This window comes from Chiloscyllium plagiosum, chromosome 7 (assembly GCF_004010195.1).
Source record: "Chiloscyllium plagiosum isolate BGI_BamShark_2017 chromosome 7, ASM401019v2, whole genome shotgun sequence".
Lineage (NCBI taxonomy): Eukaryota > Metazoa > Chordata > Chondrichthyes > Orectolobiformes > Hemiscylliidae > Chiloscyllium > Chiloscyllium plagiosum.
In genome coordinates, this window is record NC_057716.1 from 38,598,538 (window position 1) to 38,620,561 (window position 22,024).

At 40.1% G+C, this 22,024-nt stretch overlaps 1 long non-coding RNA gene across 2 annotated transcripts in view; it reads left to right on the forward strand.

The window, feature by feature from the left end:
• The first annotated feature begins 6,778 nt into the window (after positions 1 to 6,778).
• The window catches only part of LOC122552006, a 37,019-nt gene continuing 21,773 nt past the window's right edge, over positions 6,779 to 22,024 (forward strand). For both annotated transcript variants that reach the window (XR_006312255.1, XR_006312254.1), the window contains exon 1: positions 6,779 to 6,942. This is a non-coding gene — a long non-coding RNA (uncharacterized LOC122552006). The remainder of the gene's footprint in view (positions 6,943 to 22,024) is intronic.

The window sequence follows — 22,024 nt, forward strand, 5'->3', positions numbered from 1 at the left end:
AGTGACCGTGATGGGGGCGGAAGTAACATCATCAATCAGCGTGGGGGTGGCAGCTGCATCAGCCGCATGGCTAATGGCATCTGAGTAGATTCCGAGGCCAGGAGAATCTTCTGGAATGTTTGAGGAGCACTGGTTATGGAGGTGGGTAGATAAAAGTTTGTTGTACTTACAGTTTTTGATGTTTGAGATGGAATTGAAATACTGTTTGTTGAGAGTATGGATTCTCCTGAGGATGTAGTACAGAGTGGGTCCTTTGCAATTCTGAGAGAGTGTGGTGAAATTGTACGACTAGCAAAGAGGAAAAAGGAAACATAGATAAGGTCTAGGTGATTAAAGACAAACGAAGCTTTGGAAGAATATTGGGATTGTAGGACTAATCTGAAACAAGGAATTAAGAGGGCTAAAAGGGGTCATGAGATTTCCTTAGCAAACAGGGTTACGGAAAATTCCAAAACCTTTTATTCATATGTAAGGAGCAAGAGGGTAGCTAGCGAAAGGGTTGGCCCACTCAAGGACAAAGGAGGAAAGTTATGCGTGGAATCAGAGAAAATGGGTGAGATTCTTAATGAGTATTTGCTTCAGTATTCACCAAGGAGAGGGACATGATGGATATTGAGGTTAGGGATAGGTGTTTGATGTCTCTAGGTCAAGTCAGCATTAGGAGGGAGGAAGTGTTGGGTATTCTAAAGTATTGGGGCAGCACGGTGGCTCAGTGGTTAGCACAGCACCAGAACCAGGTTCGATTCCTGCCTAGGGTGACTGACTGTGTGGGGTTTCTCCCACAATCCAAAGATGTGCAGTTTAGGTGAATTGGGCACGCTAAATTGCCCATAGTCAGGAGTAAATATAGGGAAAGGAAATGGGTCTAGGTGGGTTACGTTTTGGAGGGTCGGTGTGGACTTGTTGGGCCAAAGGGTCTGTTTCAATACTGTAGGGAATCTAATCTAATCTAAAAGTCATTAAGGTGATCAAGTCCCCAGGTCCGGATGGGATCTAGCCCAGGTTATTGAGGGAAGCGAGAGAGGAAGTAAGTGGGGCTTTAATAGATATCTTTGCAGCATCCTTGAACATGGGTGAGGTCCCAGAGGAAGAGGATAGCAGGGATAATCCAGGTAATTATAGACCAGTGAACCTGATGTCAGTCATAGGGAAGCTGCTGGAGAAGATACTGAGGGAAAGGATTTATTCCCATTTGGCTTATCAGTGGTTTTGTGCAGAGAAGGTCATGCCTTACCAACTTAATAGAATTCTTTGAGGAAGTGACAAAGTTGATTGATGAGGGAAGGGCTGTAAATGTCATATCTATGGACTTTAGTAAGGTGTTTGATAAGTTTCCCCATGGTAGGTTGATGGAGAAAGTGAAGTCACATGGGGCCCGGGGTGTATGAGCTAGATGGATAGAGAACTGGCTGGGCAGCAGGAGACAGAGAGTAGTAGTGGAAGGGAGTTTCTCAAAATGGAGAACCATCACCAGTGGAGTTCCACAGAGATCAGTGCTGGGACCATTGTTGTTTGTGATGTGTATAAATAATCTAGAGGAAGATATAGATGGCCTTTGCAGATGACCCTAAAATTGGTGGAGTAGCAGATAGTGAAGGGGACTGTGAGAGAATACAGCAGAATGTAGATATATTGGAAATGGGTGGAGAAATGGCAGATGGAGTTCAATCCGGGCAAATGTGAGGTGACGCATTTTGGAAGATCCAATTCAAGAGCAAACTATACAGTAAATGGAAAAGCCCTGGGCAGAATTGATGTACAGACAGATCTGGGTGTTCAGGCCTATTGTACCCTGACGGTGGTAACGCAGGTCAGTAGAGTGGTCAAGAAGGCATACTGCATGCTTTTCTTCACCAGATGGGGTATTGAGTACAGGAGTTGGCAGGTCATGTTACAGTTGTATAGGACTTTGGTTCAGCCAGATTTGGAACACTGTGTACAGTTCTGGTCGCCTTTTTACCAAAAGGATGTGGATGCTTTGGAGAGGGTGCAGAGGAGGTTCACCAGAATATTGTCTGGTATGGAGGGCACCAGCTATGAACAGAGGTTGAGTAGATTAAGATTATTTTCATTTGAAAGATGGAGATTGATGACTACAAAATCATGAGAGATGTAGACAGAGTGGATAAAGCAAGAAACATTTTCCTGGAGTGGAGGACTCAATTACTAAGGGCCACGAGTTCAAATTGAGAGGTGAAATGTTTGAGGGAGATATGCATGGCAAGTTCATTATGCAGAGGGTGCTAGATGCCTGGAAAGCGTTATGGCAGAGGCAGCACAATAATGTCATGAATGGGCAGGGAGCAGAGGGATACAGATCCTTAGAAAATAGGCGATAGGTTTAGATAGAGGCATGGAGGGCCAAAGGGCCGTCCTGTGCTGTAATTTTCTTTTTCCTTTGTTCTCAGGCCATTCCCATGTCCTCCAATACACTACCTTATTCTTCTTTATATGTCAAACTGTCCCCTCCTTTGCCATCTTTTATCTCTCTTTATCGCAGGTAGCTGCATCAAATCCCCAACATTTAGCCCTCCATTTCCCTACATAGCAGTGTCTCTCATAATACCTCAGACTTCCACTCACACCCATGACTGACCATGCCCCTCTCCTGACCAACACAGGGGAACACCCTCGACTGATGACTGACCTGACTGCTCTCTGTGTAATGACGATCTACAAATCCCCTGACTTCCTGCCTGGAAGCTGCAGGACGCACCATGGTCCATTTCCAGACAGTAGTGAGATGAACTCCCGACCCTTACTGTGCCCAAGCCTTTGGGCTGTGAGTAATGAATTCCCTTGACTGACTCTATTGGTACTTGTGACTGATTTCTGAGGACTGTATACATTTGACCCCAAGGCATGGCCATGTGGTTGAAGCACATGCAGTGTGTTTGCATCCCCACAATTTGTTCAGTAAAGTGCAGGTTGAAATACAAAACCACCCAATAGAAATATAGTGTGCAATTCAGGTCTCCCTCCTATTGGAAGGATGTTGTAAAACTTCAAACGGTTCAGAAAAGGTTTATAAGGCTGTTGCCAGGGTTGGAGGATTTGAGCTATAGGGAGAGGCTGAATAGCTGGGGCTGTTTTCCCTGGAGCGTCGGAGGCTGAGGCGTGACCTTACAGAGGTTTATAAAATCATGAGGGACATGGAAAAGGTAAATAGACAAGGTCTTTTTGCTGGGGTGGGGGAGTCCAGAACTTGAGGGCATAGGTTTAGAGTGAAAGGGTAAAAGTTTAAAAGGGACCCAAAGGTCAACATTTTCACACAGAGGGATGTGTGTATGGAATGAGCTGCCAGAGGAAGTGGTGGAGGCTAGTACAATTACATCATTTAAATGGCATCTGGATGAGTATATGAATAGAAAGCATTTAGAGGGATATGGGCCAAGTGCTGGAAAATGGGACTAGATTAGATAAGGATAGTTGGTCAGCATGGATGAGTCTATTCCGTGCTGTACATCTCTATGACTCTGTGACTAAGTAGACCAGAGATGTGCATGATGATGTCAAGAGTATCTGTCAAGTTGATGATGATGTCAATGCTGGTATCTGTGAGATGACATTGTCTATGAATGTGGGCAGTCACTGTCCATGGAGTGTTCCCTGAGATATTAGTGCCAGGTATCCAAAGTCAAGGTTTGAAGGAATAAGTGATGCGATGGAGTCACCAAGTAACTGCTTTAATGTTCATGTCAGGAACTCTCGGTATCTAGTTTTTATCCAGCAGGTGGTAGAATAAAAGAGTGCATATAAATATGTTAGGTTTTTGTTGTAACAGGGTGATAATGAGCAATTATCCCTGTTAATAGCCCTCTTGCCACTCATCTCAACGTTTAACACTTGGTTGAGAAATAGGGCGGTTTGGTCATTATGTCGAAAAGTGCCTTGCTGGACACTTCTGACTATTTTCCTAAATTTCTCACAATGGCACACATTGCTCAGAGGGCCATGAAGTTTCCACCAATAAAGACATAGTAAATATGGCAACAGAAGGACTGGAAATAAGACACAGATTGTATACCACTCCTGGTACCTAAAAATGAAGCAGATCAGATCTTGTGATTAGACTGTGTCTTGAAAGGAAGAAAACACAAAAATTCAACCGACAGAAAGGCAGGATGCACATGGGAATAAATGTTTATTAGCATCTTTAATGGACAGTACTGATGTTGAATTAAGTCAAGGGAACTTGCTTTGATTGTTTGTGCATCTGTATATTTGCTGTCTGCAAAATAAAGCAGCCTAGTGGTTTCCATGGTGTCTTGTGTCATCAAGTGTTCATCAAACCAAGTTCAGTTGGATTAAAGAAACGCAAGTGAAGGCATGTGAGAAAGAAACAATATCTAATTCAGGTCATGTGGTGATTCTATTGCAACCCCTCTGGGATTTGCTGTTGTGTTATTAGATATTGAGCAGCTATTTCTGGGCTAGAACTAGTGCACAATCTTGAATTTTGGGATGAACAAAATTGGCGGCTTCAAGGAGCAGCTGAAAGAATGCCTGACTTGATGCCTTGAACTATTTTCCAGTTATCTAGGATGGTAACTAAATAAAAAAATTAAACATTCAAAAACTAGCATTAAATGCCTTTCATAAGCTGATGACTGCCTTAATGTCTGTTTCAGGATATTTTAGAAATATCAGGCTTTCCTAAGTTGAGCTGGTATCAAGCTAGCATGAATGCAGCCTATACTCTCCAGAGTTTAGAAAAAATGAGAAATTATCTCTGAAACACACAGGATCCTGAGGAGTTTCACTGAAATATGGCTTCCAGTAGCTGAAAAATCTAGAACATGAGAGCACAGCTCCAGGATAATGGGTCAATCTGATGAGAAATTTATTTAGTCAAATACCTGAGAATCTTTGGAATTCTCCAACCTGGGGAGTTATGGATGATCCATCATTTCATACGTTTGAGACTGAGATAGAATTTTGGCCTTTCAGGGAGAAAGGAATATGGTGAGCAAGTGGGCAATGGAGTTGATGCCAAGACCAGCCATATTGTACTGAATGGTAAAATGTTTCCAAAGGACTGTGTGGTCTATTCTTTATGCCACTTTCTTTGTGCTAAGACAGCACCCACAATTTTAAATTTTAGAAAAAGTTGAATTCATATTCGAGCCAAGAGAATACTCCAGCTACTTTAGCATGATGACAAGTTTAATAGTTCCTAACAATCAATTGCCCTCCTCCAATATTTTTCTACCTCTTTCAAGGATTTGTTGTACTAACAGGCATGACCAATTTAGAGGAAAACATAACAGTCTCAACTTAAACAGGAATACCTTGAATATCAAATAAAAAAGATGTGGAAGGTTTATGTTCTGGCATCTCAGACACGAACCAAAAGAAGACAGACGAGTGCAGTGAAAGGAAATAGGTGGACTATGAAACTGACACTCAAATGGAATAGGAAGTTAGTCAATTCAAAAGAGAAACCTTAATATAAATCCTATTCTGTTTCTTTGTATCGTTAGTGATTTAGCAGTATACTTGTCAGTTTCTGCTTAAGTGATAACGCATATTTGTTTCGAAAGAAAAAGCAACATTATATAAAACTTCGCAAATAGAAAGCAAAGTCTCTGAGAAGTCTATAGGTTAATATTTTATGTAGCAGCTACCATCTGTCAACAATTGGTTTCTTCCTGCTCTAAAATAAATCAGTCATGGGTACTGGCAGAGTCATTAACACATGTATGCATGTAATAATGGTTTTGACATCATGGACCGTCATATATACTCATAAAAGAGATTTTTTTTTCTTATATATACAGAACTATCACGTATAGTTACTGTTGGGCATGGTTGATGGATTTTGAAATCAGCAGTGGTGAATTATGTTTCTTTGTTTCTTTTGCTGTTCTGAGAATGTAGGGAACCTTTTAAAAGGAGTCTCCCTGCTGTGGAAAACATAAATGAGTTGAGAAATGATTGTGGGCACTATTGACTTACTGATGCCTGTAGTTATTCCAGCATGAGGTCGAGAAATGATAGTAGCATAAAAAGTAGCTCCATTGGTAACCCTCACAAGCACCACAAAAATGGAATTTGGTATATATTTGTCATCCATGATTGTTAACACATTCAAATACAACATTAGGTCGACATTATCAAAGCAACTCTGAAAGTAGAAATGGGTTCTGATTGCACTTGTAACAATGGTGAAATTATCAGCTTTAGCTGTCATTAATCTGAAGCTGAAACCAACTTCCAGTGGCCATACATGCATAATGAAAGACAGAAGTGCTGAAATTACTGGCAGTGATTCCCTACTCCTCACCACATTAACATGAACTGTCACTTCTTATATTATTGTTCTTATTGTAAAAACTATTGAAAAAGTATTATTGAATGAAATGCAAGTTTGTTTTTAATGGCATTTTGACTCATAATGCATTGTTTGTCATCTTTCAAAATTCCCCAGACTCTGGCAACATACCAACGGGTTGGAAACCCTAAATGTCACTCTTCTGTTCCAGAAAAGAGGCAGAAAAAAAAATTGAAATTATGGGCCTGTTAACCTAACTTCTGTTGTTGGGTAAATGCTAGAATTTTCATTATAAGGCAGAAAGTAGGACTTGGAAAACCAAAGGGCAGGTTTAACATAGTTTTGTGAAACGGTAAGCAGACTCGAAAAATGTATGTTTTTTTAAAGCAATATAACAAATGGAGAGGGTAAAGGTGAACCAGTCGCTGTAACATATTTTAAATTCCACAAGGTATTCAGTAATATAAAACGTAATTTTTTTTACATATTCACTCATAGGACATGGACATCGCTGGCTGGCCAGCATTTCTTACCCACCCTAATTGCCCTTGATGGTGAGCTGCCTTCTGGAACCATTGTGGGCTGACCCACATTGCCCTTTGGAGGGAATTCTAGGATTTTTACCCAGGGGCGGTTAACGAAAGGCAATATACTTCCAAGTCAAACAGGTGAGTAGATTGGAGGGGAAATTGTAGATGGTGGTGTTCCCACGTATCTGCTGCCCTTGTCACTCTAGATGTAAGTGGACAAGAGCTTAGAAGGTATTGTCTAAAGATCTTTGGTGAATTTCTGCGGTGCGTCTTGTAGATAGTAGAGGGAGTGGATAGATGTGGATGTGGAGCCACTCAAGTGGGCTGCTTTATCATGGATGGTGTGAAGCTTCTTGATTGGTGTTGGAGCTGTATCCATCCAGGCAGTGGAGAGTATTCTATCACATTCCTAGCTTGTGCCTTGTAGATGGAGGACAAGCTCTGGGGAGTCAGGAGGTGAGTTAGTCATCGCAGTATTCCTAACTGCTGACCTGCTGTTGTAGCCACTGTGTTTACATGATGAGTCCAGATGATTTTCAGATCAATGATTACCATGAGGAAATTGATTGTATGAAGGTTCATTGATGGTAACATCATTGAATATCAAGGACGGTGATTAGATTGTTTCTTATTAAAGGTGGTCATTGCTTAACATTTGTGTGATGTGAATGTAACTTGCCAATTGTCAATTCTAGCTTGGATACAGAACAGGATTTGTTGTATTTGAACATGGGCTGCTTCAGTGTTTGAAGCCTATTTTCTAAGGATCTGTATCCCTCTGCTCCCTGCCCATTCATGTATCTGTCTAGATACATCTTAAATGATGCTATCATGCCCGCCTCTGTGAATGGTGCCGAACATTGTGCAATCATTGGCAAACATCCCCATTTCTGATCTCATGATGGAGGGAAGGTCACTGCAAAACATAAAAGCTTATGGTGTTGGATGTAACATAATAGCATAGACAGAGTACTGGCTAACTAATAAAAATCAGATCTTTTAGCTGAATTGTTTGTTTTTCAAAATGGCATACTTTAATTGGTGGAACACCACATCGATCAATGGTAAAGTCTCAATTATTTTGTATATATGTTAATTACTGACATTGCCAAGTCAGATTGGCTGATGAGGCAAAAGCAGGTAGGAAATCAATCCCTGAGGAGAATGCAGAAAGTCTGCAAAATGATACATACAGAGGATAACTGATTTGCCAAAAAGTTGGCACATTGAGTGTAATTTGAGAAAATCTGAGGTTGTTCACTTTTGCAGGATAGAAATTATGAATATTATGCAAATAAAAACTGAAAAATGTTGCAATGTAGTGGGACCTGGCTGTCCTTGAGGATGAATCAGTAAAAATCAACATGCAGTCACAGCAAGTATTGAAAACAACACATGCTGGAGGTCACAGAAGATCAGGCAGCATCCAAGGAGAGAGAGCAAACTAATGTTTCAAGTCTAGATGACTCTTCATCAGAATGAAACGTAAGCTTGCTCTCTCTCCATGGATGCTGTCTGAACTGCTGTGATCTCCAAGCTTTTGTTGTTTTCAGTATAGATTTCAGCACCTGCAGTAATTTGCTCCTAGGTACAGGAAGTAGTTAGGAAGGCAAATGGGATGTTGGCCTTTACTGTAAGGGGGATATAAGGCTATGGCAACTTTACCTCTGCAAGGGAGATGGAGTATTAATTTACAGCAGTCTTGCTTGTACAAAACATTGGTAAGGCCATTCCTAGAGCATTGTGTAGAGATTTGGTCATTATGTAAGGAGAGACATGCTTGCTTGTGAACCAGGTCAAAGTTTCATTCGGGTGATTCCTGGGATTAAGTGTTTGTCTTGTCAGGAGGACTTAAGCTGGCTGGGACTATATTCATGGGAATTTTGAAGAATTGGTTGGTTATCTTATTGAATCATGTAAGATTCTAATAATTTCTGATGGGAGATGCTGAGATGATGTTTTCATTTGTGTGAGAATATAGAACTCAGAGGCACAGTTTCAAAATAAAGGGTCTCCAGAGATAAAGCGGAGATTCAGTAATTCTCTTCCTTAGAGAGAAGTGGAGGCTGTGTCATTGAAGACATTCAAGATTGAGGTGGATCAACTTTTGATGATCACGTCAGGCAAGGATTATGGGAAACATGCAGGGATGTGGAATTAAGGCCACCATATTGGACAGTGGAGCAAGGTCAAGGGCTGAATGAACTATTCCTGCTTTTATTTCTTACTCGTTTATAATTGTTGCTCAACCACCTTTCTGATTCTAGAAAGATAACTTTAAGTCCATGCCATGCCAAATTTCTTCATTCTAAGCATTCAATAGATTTTTAAATCAGTAAGGTCACTTTTGTGAAAATAAGTGTTTTTGAACTTATGTCCAGTTTTTATGAACGCTTTCTATAAAATTGAGGGGGAAATGAATGATAAAATCTACCTCTTTGTAATTTGTGAGAATTTCTGAATGTATTCTGAGCCAGTCCGCCAAAGAAAGGGCAGTGAAGAAAATCTTCATTGAAGCCAAAAGACCCACCTTTGTGGCACAATACGTTGTTTAAGTTGTTTAAATGTCCAAAACCTCTGAGAAATATAAAGTAAATCTGTAAGGTAAGTGGGTTAGTGGAGGTAAGATGACATCATGTGTAAGGGATAGGTTGGGAGGTAGGTGAGAGGTAGCTGAATGGGTGGGGAAATATGTTGGCAGTGGATGGAGTAAGGGTGGCAGATCGTGGGTAAGTAAATAGGGATCAGAGAGGTCAGTGAGGGAATAGGGTGGTAGGTATAAGAGGGGTTGGTGAGGCAGGCATGTCAAGAATAGGTTGACAAGTGAGGGGGTAGGTTGATGCTGGGTGTGGAGACAAGCTGGCAATTGGGCACTTGAGAGGATAGAGTAACAGATGGAGGGAAAGGCAGGACAATGGATGGATGAGTGAACAGACAAGTTGTCAACTAGGTTGTTGGGTGATTGAATGGCGGGGGACATTGGCGTTGAGCTAGGGTACTACTTGGGTTAGGGATCAGCAGGAATTTTGAAGACAGCCAGAGGCTCAGGTATGAGGTTGGAGGAGGGCTGGAGGGAGCAGGGGTAGGCCAGTGGGGAACCAGGGTGATATGTGGTACAGTTATTCAGGAGAGAACAGGGTTTGAATGCATCCAGCATATCTTTCATAACTATTAGAGAGAATGAGTCAGCACCCTCTAAAGTCTCTAACTCTAAGTCAGAGCTGGAGGCTTTTTCATTGAGTTCCAGATGCATGCATGGTAATTTCCCATCGGTAGTATAAATTTCCCAGGCACTCCATATGTAGACAGTATGAGGATTCCAAAGCAGATCTTTGGAGGAACATCCAGCATCCAGCAATCCAAGCACCAGAAGATCTGGGTCATAATTTATTGGGCATTATTGTGAGCAATATCAATGGAAGCAAAATTAAATGCAAAGAGGTTTTAATAAATTAAGAGAATGGGCAAAATTGTGTGGGTTCCAATATTGGTAACGTGTGAGAGATTGTCACAGTCACCTTGCTAAGATATATATGCTGCCATCATTCCCCTTTTTGTTTGGAATCTAAAAGGTCTGGCTGGTCTAGAAGGAAATGACTTGATGGTCTAATGAGCAGAGGCTCTTTTCTGAAGCAAGCTGAAGCAATGAATACAAAATACATTGGTATGATACATATCAGGCAAAATCTTATAGAGATCTGAGCAATGTGGCTATGGCAAGATTTGTGACAGAATCAAATGAGACATCCAGTGAGGCCTATCTTGCCGTCAGGAGCATCTCGCTCCATTATATTGTGTGTAGTTTTGTCATACTTATCTGAGGAAGGATGTTATGGCTGAGATGAGGAGAAATTTCTGGATGCCTCCTGGTACCAGCCTGTCTCTTTGTGAGGATGGGAAATCTGGAGTGCAGGCCAGGGTCCTCATCCCACTGTTGCCATGCCCTTGTTGCTGAGGACTAATGACTGAACAATAGATTGCAGGGTCTCTCCATCAGACCGTGAGAATGCTGGACCTGACTCTCCATGGCATCCACCGACCAGTCCATGGAGGCAGCAAGATGATCCTATGACTGCAGCTTTTGGACTATGAAAGCAATTGCAACCCATTTCCCTGTCTACTGCTTCTGTTCCTCCCTGCGCGTGAGGACAAAGTCTCTGATTGCTGACACCACAGGGGCCCCTCCAGCCTGGGACTGAGCTGGTGCCTGGTCTCCAGCGCTTCTCCAAGTGCCAGAGACCAGGGGAGATTCTTCCTCAGCCAGCTGTGGCAATGTCACAGTGAGGTGCTTACCAGATTGTTGTCACACACTCTTTAACGTTATCATTCTCACTGAGGTGTCAGTGTTAGAGCTAGTTGGAGGTGAAGGAGGCAGTCTTGTCCATTCTACCTTTTAGTTCTTGGTACTGTTATTCTCAGAGGACATGAGCCAGCTATTTCTCTGTGGAGGTAGTGGAGGCATTGGCAGCACCATGTTCAGCATAATGGGTGAATATTTGTGAAAAATTAGAACCAGAATTTTCAAGAATGATGTTGGGAAACACTTCTAAACATAAACGGCTTGGCAGATTAGAAATCTCTTCCACAAATTGGCAATTGCTGCTGGATCAATTGCCAATTCCAAATCTGAGATTGACAACTTATTGTTGGTCAAATGATTTCATGGATATGAATCAGAAGTGAGTACATGAAGGCAGGTTTCCAATCAGCCAGATCAAATTAGATAACAGAAAACTTATGTTCAGATGAATTGGCATCTTTCTTAATGGTGGGCACCTTGGATTCAGTGACAGAACTCTTGCCTTTGAGTTAGAAACCTCAATATATAAACCCAGCTGCAGGGACTTCAGCACATGATCCATGTTGACTGAGCAAGGACTATTTTCAAATGTCACAAAAGTACCGGGGCTCCACCTACCCTGCCGGGGGATATAAAAGATCTCATACAACACTTTGAAGAAGTTTGGGTGGACCTGGTGGTATTCTGATGAACATTTATTCCTCAGCCAGCATCAATTAAAAACAGATTACTTGATCATTTATTATTTTAGTTCGGTTTGTGGAATGTTGTTGCATTTCCTGCCTTACTTAAATTCTGAAAAAAATATGTCAATGACTGTATGGTCCTTTGAGACAACCCAAGGCTCTTAAATATGTCATATATTTCTTTAATTAATGACAAATCTATATTTTTTTTAAATCTGGATTTTGTATTAAATGCAATATTTTGTACACCTCATCTAAACAGAATTCACGTTCCTATTCACATTTTTTTTATAATTGCCTACTGTCTTTTTTCAGTTGAAGTGTGATTCATCATACAAAAGGCATATTGTAAAATTTACCAATTAGTGGATTGAATTAATAAATCCTCATACAAAAGTGCTTTGGGAAATTTGCCATTCTACAGAAAAAATTAGCTACAATTTTAGCTTAATGCATGATACATTTCCATAATTTAAATACAGAAACAACATTTACTTTGATGGCTAAATGTACTTTGATCTTCATATGATATACTAGTTAATTTTGAATTCTCTTGCAAAAGGGCTCCTATAATCAATGACCACCACTTTGGAGGTGTTTTACTTTTTAAAGAAAATGTGCGATTCACCTCATCTGACATTAAGTAGTATTGTAACATATATTCAAAGCAGACAAACATATGGATGCCATGTAAAATTACATATTACATGTGAAAAAACAACCTTTTAAAAAATTAAAAAAGCAAATTCTCATGTTACTTTATAATTGGAGGACAATGGCTGATATGTGGGATCTTATTCAGTACTTTTGATCCAATGATTATCTTTGCAGCAAGTTATTCATAAATAGTTGACATCATTCATTCAAAACTTTGGTATTGTTCTCACTAACTAGGATTATTGCTTTCTCATTGATTCAGTTATACATGATTAAATATAGAGAAAATAAAGGGTTGAAAATTATATAGATTATGGATCTCAAAGGTTTGCAAATGTATTGAATTTTGATTAAATTACAAGTACATATATAATTAGATGTGTTCAGCATTTTTTTTCAGCATCTTGCTATCCTGCAAGTTTTACTAACAAAATAACTGTGCCTCTAAAATGAATCATTAGTGGCTTTTATACTTTTGTATTTAAATGAACTAAATTTCAGTGATGATTTAGAGATGCCGGTGTTGGACTGGGGTATACAAAGTTAAAAATCACACAACACCAGGTTATAGTCCAACAGGTTTAACTGGGAGCACACTAGCTTTCGGAGCGACGCTCCTCCATCAGGTGATTGTGGAGGGCTCGATCGTAACACAGAATTTATAGCAAAAATTTACAGTGTGATGTAACTGAAATTATACATTGAAAAATTGATTGTCTGTTAAGCCTTTCATCTGTTAGAATACAGTAATAGTTTCACTTCTTTCATGTGTAAATCACAAAACCTTTTTTTTAAAGGTTTTGTCGCTCTGAAAGCTAGTGTGCTTCCAATTAAACCTGTTGTACTATAACCTAGTGTTGTGTAATTTTTAACTAAATTTCAGTGAGTCAGCTAAAAAAGAGATATCCGGAAAAGAGACATTACTTGCCAAATAGATATCTTTACTACTTTCAATTCTTCAATTCTGATTTTATCAAAGATTCAAGGAGATAAGTTGAATGGCTTTCCACAAGGTGCTGATCTAAATGATAAAGGCACAATCTTTGGTATAATCTTATTTGGTGATGTGCTTGAGAACCATGTGTGATTCAGCAACAAGGTAGGCTTTTCAGTGGTGACCAGCCAGTAGCTGAGAAGGCTGCAGTAATGGGTAACATATTAAAAAGCCTTTTGGAAAAACATGGAGGCTCTACATCATGTACATCTCCTTCCTGCTGAAATCCGTTGTCATTAACTTAAGACTTGAGAGCAATAAGTTGGCATGGATCTTTTTCCAAATTACATTAGTTTCACTGTATTAATGAATCATTATTTATTGAGACTATCTTAATGTGAAACCCAAATGAACTGACACACTTCACAATGGGTAGATATTGATGGTCAAAGGGAGGTTAAGGAACACTTTCTTTAATGTGAGAAAACACTTTCTTTTGCTGACTCTATTGAATATTAATGTAATGTTGCACCCACTGCTCTGTGGAGCATGACTGAACTTGTAAACTTAGCTTGCCATCACTTTTGTACATTGACTGGCACCTTCCCAGCAATATGGAAAATTGCCCAAAGATGTCTTAGTCATAAAAAGCAAGACAAATCAACCCAACCAATTATCAACCTATAAATCTTCTCCAACTCACAAACAACTTGATGGAACATGTCGTTGAATGTATTATCAAATGGTATTTACTCCACATTAATCAGTTTACTGATGATCAGTTTGAGTTGTTCCAGGCCCATTGATGTCCTAATATCTCCCAATAGCATTCAGTTCTGGTCACCACATTACAGGATGGATGTGAAGGCTTCGGAGAGGGTGCAGAAGAAGTTTACTAGGATGCTGCCTGGATTAGAAGGTATGAGCTATAAGGACAGGCCAGAAAAACTCAGGTTGTTTTCTCTGGAGCGGCAGAGGTTGAGGGGAGACTTAACAGAAGTCTATATCAGGTGAGAAAGGGAAAGTTCAAAGAAAATGTGAGGAGTAAGATTTTTACACAGTGAGCGATAGGAGTTTGGAACATGCTGCCAGGTGCGGTGATAGAGGCAGATACAATAGGGTTGTTTAAGGAACTTTTAGATAAGCACATGAATGTGCAAGGAATGGAGGGATATGGACCAAGGGCAGGCTGAAGGGATTAGTTTAATTCAGTGTTACGTTTGGCACAACATTGTGGGCTGAAGGGCCCATTCCTGTGTTGTACTGCTCTATGTTCTTTGTTCTATCACAACAGTCTTGATCCAAACATGGAAAAATGACTTATCTCCAAGAGGGGAAATGAAGCTCCAAGCAGCATTTGTTCAAGTGAAGTATCAAGGAGCCCTAGAAAAGCTAAGGAATCAATAAAAATCAGACACACAGAGCCAATATAACACAGGAAAACAAATCAGTTATACCTAGTACAATTTAAAGAACTTCTTGTCATATTACTCCCAAATACTTAATCTATTCCAGCACAGTCTTATTTTTGATAAGGCAATTGCTGATGCATTATCTTTTCCAGGAATGTGAACAATTTTTACATTAAATGGTTCAATTAATAAACTCCACCAGAACAATCTTGCATCTAAGGGATAAATTTCTCAACAAAAGCTAGCGGACTGTGCTCAATCTCTACCAGTGCTTCATTTCAACCATGACAGACATAGATTTCAAAATGTTGAAGAAAAATAATTGTCCCATAGGTTCCTTTTCCATTTTAGACTACTTTTTTCTGATATTTATTTTATTTCTTGGAAAAGTATCACACTGGCTAATATATTCCTGATTCATCTTTTTGCAACAATACTGTGCCCACCCACAGGTTACTAGCATCAATTGCCATTGAAAAAGATTTAGGGAACTCAGAGGCAGCTAAAACCGATTCATTTCTTAGGACTGTGTTTAGTTGTTCAAAAGCACTCTGTGGCCTATACCACCCTTGCTATCTTTGTCACAAATCTTGTAAAGGTAGAGCTATTGTGCTGATGTTAGGCACAAATCTCTGAAAACCTTTTCTCAGTAAGTTCATGATTTCCTCTTTTGCTTTAGAAATGAGAAATTCTAGTAGAATCTTCACTTTTGCTTTTCTTGGCAACATTGCCTTTATCCTGTGATGTAGCTCAAGTAAGTTACCTCCAAACCAAGGAAGTGGTTCTGAATCAGTTTTTGTGCCTGCATTTGCTTTTCTCAATTTTTTTCCAAAGTCTACTTGACACATCTGGTTTAGGAACTAACAATGCTGGTGAACTCCAATTGTTTTGGTGTGATTCAGTCAGGTGATTTTCTAGAATGTATTGAACCTTTATTTCCTCCTGCTCATGTTTTTAATGCTTAACTGATAAGGCTATTGTTTTAACAAAACTAATATCCCAACATCATGCCTGGCTAACATGTTACAACCAGGTATATCTCTACAGATTTATTTGAATTTCCTAAGTAACTCTATTAGATCTTCCTGTTGTCCTTCCGCAGAACATTAAGGTATGTTGTCTAACTGTCCCAGTAATTCAGTATTGCCTAGTCAAATTGTGGGAGGTTTGTTTGGTGAATTGTCTACATCTCCTTCTACCTCACCTTTTCTGTCCCTGTCATCATTCATTTCCCTTATCACCTGACATATTTGCTCTTTCTTATCTTCCTCCCTATGATAATATCGCTTTAACCTAGATTCACATGATGTAATCAATTCTTCCTGCAATTGGGAGTATTGATCACATCTGTCACTTTCCTAAGCCTTTTGTGTGCACCAATAATTCTCACTTTCAGAGGTTCATCTCCTTTTCGAAACATTTTAGTTACAGTCTTTTTTCATCTTTGACAACCCTGAAAGCTAAAATTGACATAGAAGCTAGAACTGGCATATTACTATTACACCTTCTAAAAGACATGTACCACAACAAGTGGCACATTGAGACTGTCTCTCAGCATGTAATGGGTTACCAGTTCCATGCATTAACACAATCACACTGCAGTATCAATACCCAACTTCATTCTGGTTTGTTGAATCTTCTACTGATAGGTATCAATGGTCCAAAAAGTGCCATGGCTACATACAGATCAAAGTGTAGTTACAATGCAGCAAATACAAACTATACCCACAAAGCTGAATAATATAATAAAATCAGTCAACTTTGGGTCAGGTTTTGAATAAATCTGGCCACAGTAAAGAAAGGACTATTATCTCATCTACAACCTATTCTAAGAAGACAATACAAGTGACCACCAACCAATTGTTTAACAATTCCAAGATCATAAGACATCCTTCTTCAACAAGAGGAAATTAAAGAATAAAGATGACCAGCAAGCAGGTAGAGAACTATCAAAATTATGAACTGAGCAGAAATTGCAAGTCAAAGGAATGGTCTTCTTTGATTATCATGCATCCACAGTTGTTTGAAGTGCATGTGGTGTGTTTGCCACATAAACTGCTGGCACATATTACAAGGCTGATGTTGTACAGCGACATCTTCACTCCCTATCTGCCTGATATATTGACTGTTCATTACTCCCTACTATCACAAGCTGTCTGCCTCTCCCTTGTTCTAAAAAGCACCGTAAACTACAGAGGCTGGCAACCTGTAACTAAGCATGTCACACTCTATGCACTAAGGAAGCAATACAGACCACACAAAGGCCTCACAAAGAGAGAGGCAGCTCATGAGTCAGTGAGTGTACTCTAAGAAAGCATTGTGAATTCTACAGAGACTGGCAGCACTAAGACAACAAGACAACAGCCATAAGATGTACCCTGTGGACAAGTGACCTGGCAGAGGTGTACAGGTTTTAGGTGTCTCTGAGTTCAAAATTTAAGTGTCGAAGGACCAAAATAGTATGAGAGTTGCACTGACAGCAGACACGGTGATGTGGTGAGGCTCATGGTTGGTGATGTCAACTTACATGAATGAAGGGTTGAGTGGGATAGTGGCCATGGAGCACAGAAGGACTGTGTTGAAGAAAGAGTTGGACGATGAACAGGACATGCAGCCACCAGGTAGCTGTTCTGATAAAGCTGTCAGGTTTTTGCACTCTACAATTCCCTAAGGAAACAGAGGAGAATTTAAAGTAGTGCATAAATAAGGTAGGTTGTGGCTTTAATAGGATACTAATCCATGGAAATAAAGTGCTCACTACTCAATAGTGATATTCTGAAGTTGCTATTTAAAGCTTGAAGAGAAAATCGCAAAAATACCGGCATTTAGATATTTTTCAATCTCTTCCTAGTTTTCCATTGTTCTTGCCGATGCTCATATCCCCTCAGGGAGGGGAACAGTCCATACAGGTAGCTAACATTGTGCCAAACAGGCTTTGGTGTGAGGAAAAGTTGACTTACATCAGCCTTTGTGATATTTCTATGCATACTGTACGATGGAGAACCTGGCAGAGACATCCAAAAAAAGAAAGTACAGTAAAATCATAAAGACTAAATCGCAGGGATCATGCCCACAAATTTGTTACACGTTGCTTCAAGATAGTTTTGATGTCCTATGTAGACCAATTTGAATACATGTGTACGCTATGTCACAGTATGTAAACACAATGATCTAGTAAATATATGAAAAATGTATTTACTTTACAATGGCATGGCATATTCTCCACTCTACCATTTAATTTTACAATCATACAATAAAAAGGAACTGTAAATAATTGGGAGCTAGATCTGAAAAAAACTGATTTTTTTTTCTGCTTGTAGTACCATCTTTGAAACTTTGCATATCGTCAACATAGACAGTCAAGTACATTTTCTGTGTTTTTGTGCTGCAGTGCATTTACCATGAGCTTCCCAAAGGTCTTAGCAGCATCAGCTGGGGAAATAGAGTTATGAATGGAACATTCATTGGGTTCTTCTGGGCCATTAGGGTGATACTGTGTCATTCTGTGTGGGGTTGTCATTTACAAAGCAATATAGCTTTTGGACTTTCCTAAGAATCAGCTGCTTTTTGGTGTTGTCCATGTTGGTATACACCATTACAGTGACAGACATTTTGCATTACTTCCCACCATTAGTAGAGTGCAGAATATGCCATGCCATAAAGTTATCCATTTTGGCTAAATACAAATCTGATGCTACTGAAGACCACAACCCCTCATACATATTCTGCACTCTACTAATATCATCAAGCCAGGGTATCAACACTGGTTCAATAGAGAGTACAGGAGAGAATGCCTGGAGAAGCACCAGGCATATCTAAAACTGAGGTCTCAGCCTACAATACTGAACTTACAATACAGAACTATTTGTAAGCCAAACAGCAGAAGCAGAGTGTGATTGTCAGAATTATGAGATCCCACAACCAATAATTCAAACTTAAGCACTGCAGTCCAGTCATGAATTGTGATGAACAACTAAAAAGTAGAAAGAAGCTTCACAAATACTCCCATCCCTTCTCAAAGTTTAGTGTTGAATTGATATATCTGTTTGAAATCTATGCCATTTAGCTTTGCAATTCTTCCACACAACAAGATGGAATCTATGCCCAATTTGAAAATGAGTGAGAAGTAAGTGGTTTAGAGGGGATCTGAGGAAAATGTTTTTTCACCAAGAGGGTGGTAGAAATATGGGATGCCCTAGCTGGGACAGTGGTAGGCACAAGTACTCTCACAATATTTAAGGAGCATCTAGATCAGCACTTAAGATGCCAGAGCGTAGTAAGCTAAAGACCAAGTGCAGATAAATGGGATTAATGTAGTTTGGCATTTGTTGGTCGGCATTGTCATGGCCTATATTTATAGGAGTGCTTGTTTCTATGTTGCATGACACTCGATGACTAAGACAGGACTTTGTTGTCTGTGTCAAGTTCAATGCTGCGAAGAAGTATGATGGACAGATAAATCTGCCACACTGAGGTTGGTCAGGAAGAAGTCGGCTTTTTTTCTCTTGTTTCTTTCACTGCCTGATGAAACTATGTCCTTTATGACTCACCCAACTCAATCAGTAGTGGTGCTACTAAGCCATTGTTAGTCATGGATATTAAAGTTCATTGCCACCCTCAGTGCTTCTTTCAAATGGTATTCACCACGGAAGAATACATATTCATCAGTTGAAGGTGAAGATGCAATAACAAGTAATCAGTAGAAGGTTCCTTACCTACATTTGACCTGACACCATGCAGTGTGACACCTTCCCACCTGTATTCCACTGTAACACTACATCTGGTGGTCTCTTCTATGGGTGAGACATACCCATGGATGGTGACAGTGGTGTCTGGATCATTGACTGTAATGTATAATTTTGTAAATATGACTGCATAAGACTATTGCTTGCATAGCCTGTGAAATAGCAGGTCAGGCAGCATCCGAGGAGCAGGAGAATTGATGTTTCAGGCATAAGCCGTTCATCAGGAATGGCTGAAATGTCGATTCTCCTGCTCCTCAGATGCTGCCTGATTTGCTGTGCTTTTCCAGCAGTATACTCTTGATTCCAATCTCCAGCATCTGTAGTCCTCACTTTCTCCTAGTCTGTGAAATAGCTCTTCCAGTTTTGGTGTAAGTCCCCAGGTGTGACCACAGGACAATGTGCACTGGTGTTATTTCGCTGCCTAGGTCAATGCCGAGTGATGTGTCCAATTTTATTCCTTTTATACTTTTCTTTTTAATCAGTTTGGTACAACTGTTTCCTGGACTATTTAAAAAGACAGTTAAGAGTCAACCATTTTACTTTGTGGTTTGAATTCACATGTAGCACAGATCAGGGAAGGACAGTCACTTCCTTCCCAAATAAATATTGGTGAACCAAGTGGGTTTTGCCACTAATGATAGTTTCATGGACATCATTGCCGAGAATAACTTCATATGCTAGATTTATGAATTAGCTTGAAATTCCATGAGCTGTCACGGTGGAATTTTAACCCATATCCGGAGAACATTAGTCCAGTGACATTGTCATCAGATGACCACCTTCCCAATGAGATGCAGCAAAGGTGAGAACAATTGTTGAGAGTCTTTAGAAAAATGCCACAGAAATGCATTGTTGTGGAGGGAAGTAACAAGAGCACAGAATGTTGTACCTTGACAGACAAATTAAACCATTCAGATTTGCTGTTTCTGAGAAAATAGAAGAATGTATTTTAGTTTCATCTGAATCTTTCAGAAGTATAATAAGCAAGATCCATCACACCTGCAAGAAAATTTAAATTTTAAGTTCCCTCATCTTGCCATGCCTGTGTTACAGCAGGAAGGTTATGATGTTTGTTGTTTTTCACACTGCATTTATATTGGTCCTTTCATAACCTCAGGATAATCAAAAGCATTTTAGAGCTAATGAAATATTTTTGAAACGTAGAAAACATTGCAAGCAATTTGCTCATTGTGTGGTCCAACAAATTGCAATTCCTAATGACCAAATAATCTTGTACAATGATATTAGTCAAGGATCACTCCCCTGCAACTTCCAAAAAGTGTCAGCTATGGGACACTATGAGGGCAGAACCCCATCGGACACGCCCAAATAGCTTTCAGAATGGCACTCTATCCACACCAACTCCTGGGTCTGACCAGACACTGCCACTTACCCAGGAAGCATGGGAGGTGAGACTGAAACAATGTGGTTTCAAGTCCCCAGCATACTCCTGACAAATATCAAAGCTATTGAAAACAAGCTGGACAAACTTAAAGCTAGACTCACCTACCAAAGAGAATTGAGAGACTGCTGTGTGCTCTATTTTACAGAGACATGGCTCACTCCTGCTTCACCTGACTGTGCCTTACAACTGGAGGGTTTCTCGATCCACCACATGGGCCAAAAAGCATCTTAGGGCAAGGCAAAGCGTGAAAGGTCTGGTGCTCGGACATGACAAACCCTGGCAAGTTACTGCTCCCCAATAATATCTAACCATCCCTACTACCTGCCACAGGAGTTCACTTCTGTTATCCTGACGGCAGTGTACGTTGCACCCCATGCGGAAGTAAAGAGTGCACTGGATGAAATATGAAACATTACCTATAGCCTTGAGACAGAATATCCTCAGGCCTATAGCCAGTGACTTCAATCAAGCCAACCTCAAGAGTGTGCTTTCAAGATATCACCACCAAATCTCCTGTCCCACCAGAGGCCCAAGCAACCTGGATCACTGATACAGAACTAAAGATGCCAACCACTCCATTCCCTGCCCGGATTTTGGTAAATTAGACCATAAGGCTGTGCTCCTTCTCCCAGCTTACAAGCAGAAACTGAAGTGTGAGGATCTGGTACAGAAAATCATACATTGCTGGTGTGAGGTAACGGATGAGCTCCTACGTGACTGCTGGGAATCAATGGATTGGTCCATATTCAAGAACTCAGAGGCCAACCTAAAATGAGAATGTCACTACCATCACAGACTTTATTACTAAGTGTGTAGAGTACTGAGTGCCAAAGAAATTAATACGAGTGTTCCCCAATTGGAAACCACCAATGAACCAGGAGATCCACAAGTTCAGATCTGATGCATACAGGTCAGGTGACCCTGACCTATACAGGAAATCTAGGTACAATCTTTGCAAAGCCATCAAGGACACCAAGAGACAATACCAAACTAAACTAGAGTCTTAGACTAACCACACTGTGGCAAGGCTTACACAATATAATGGGCTACAAAGTGAAGTCAGGTAGAATCGCTGGTAACA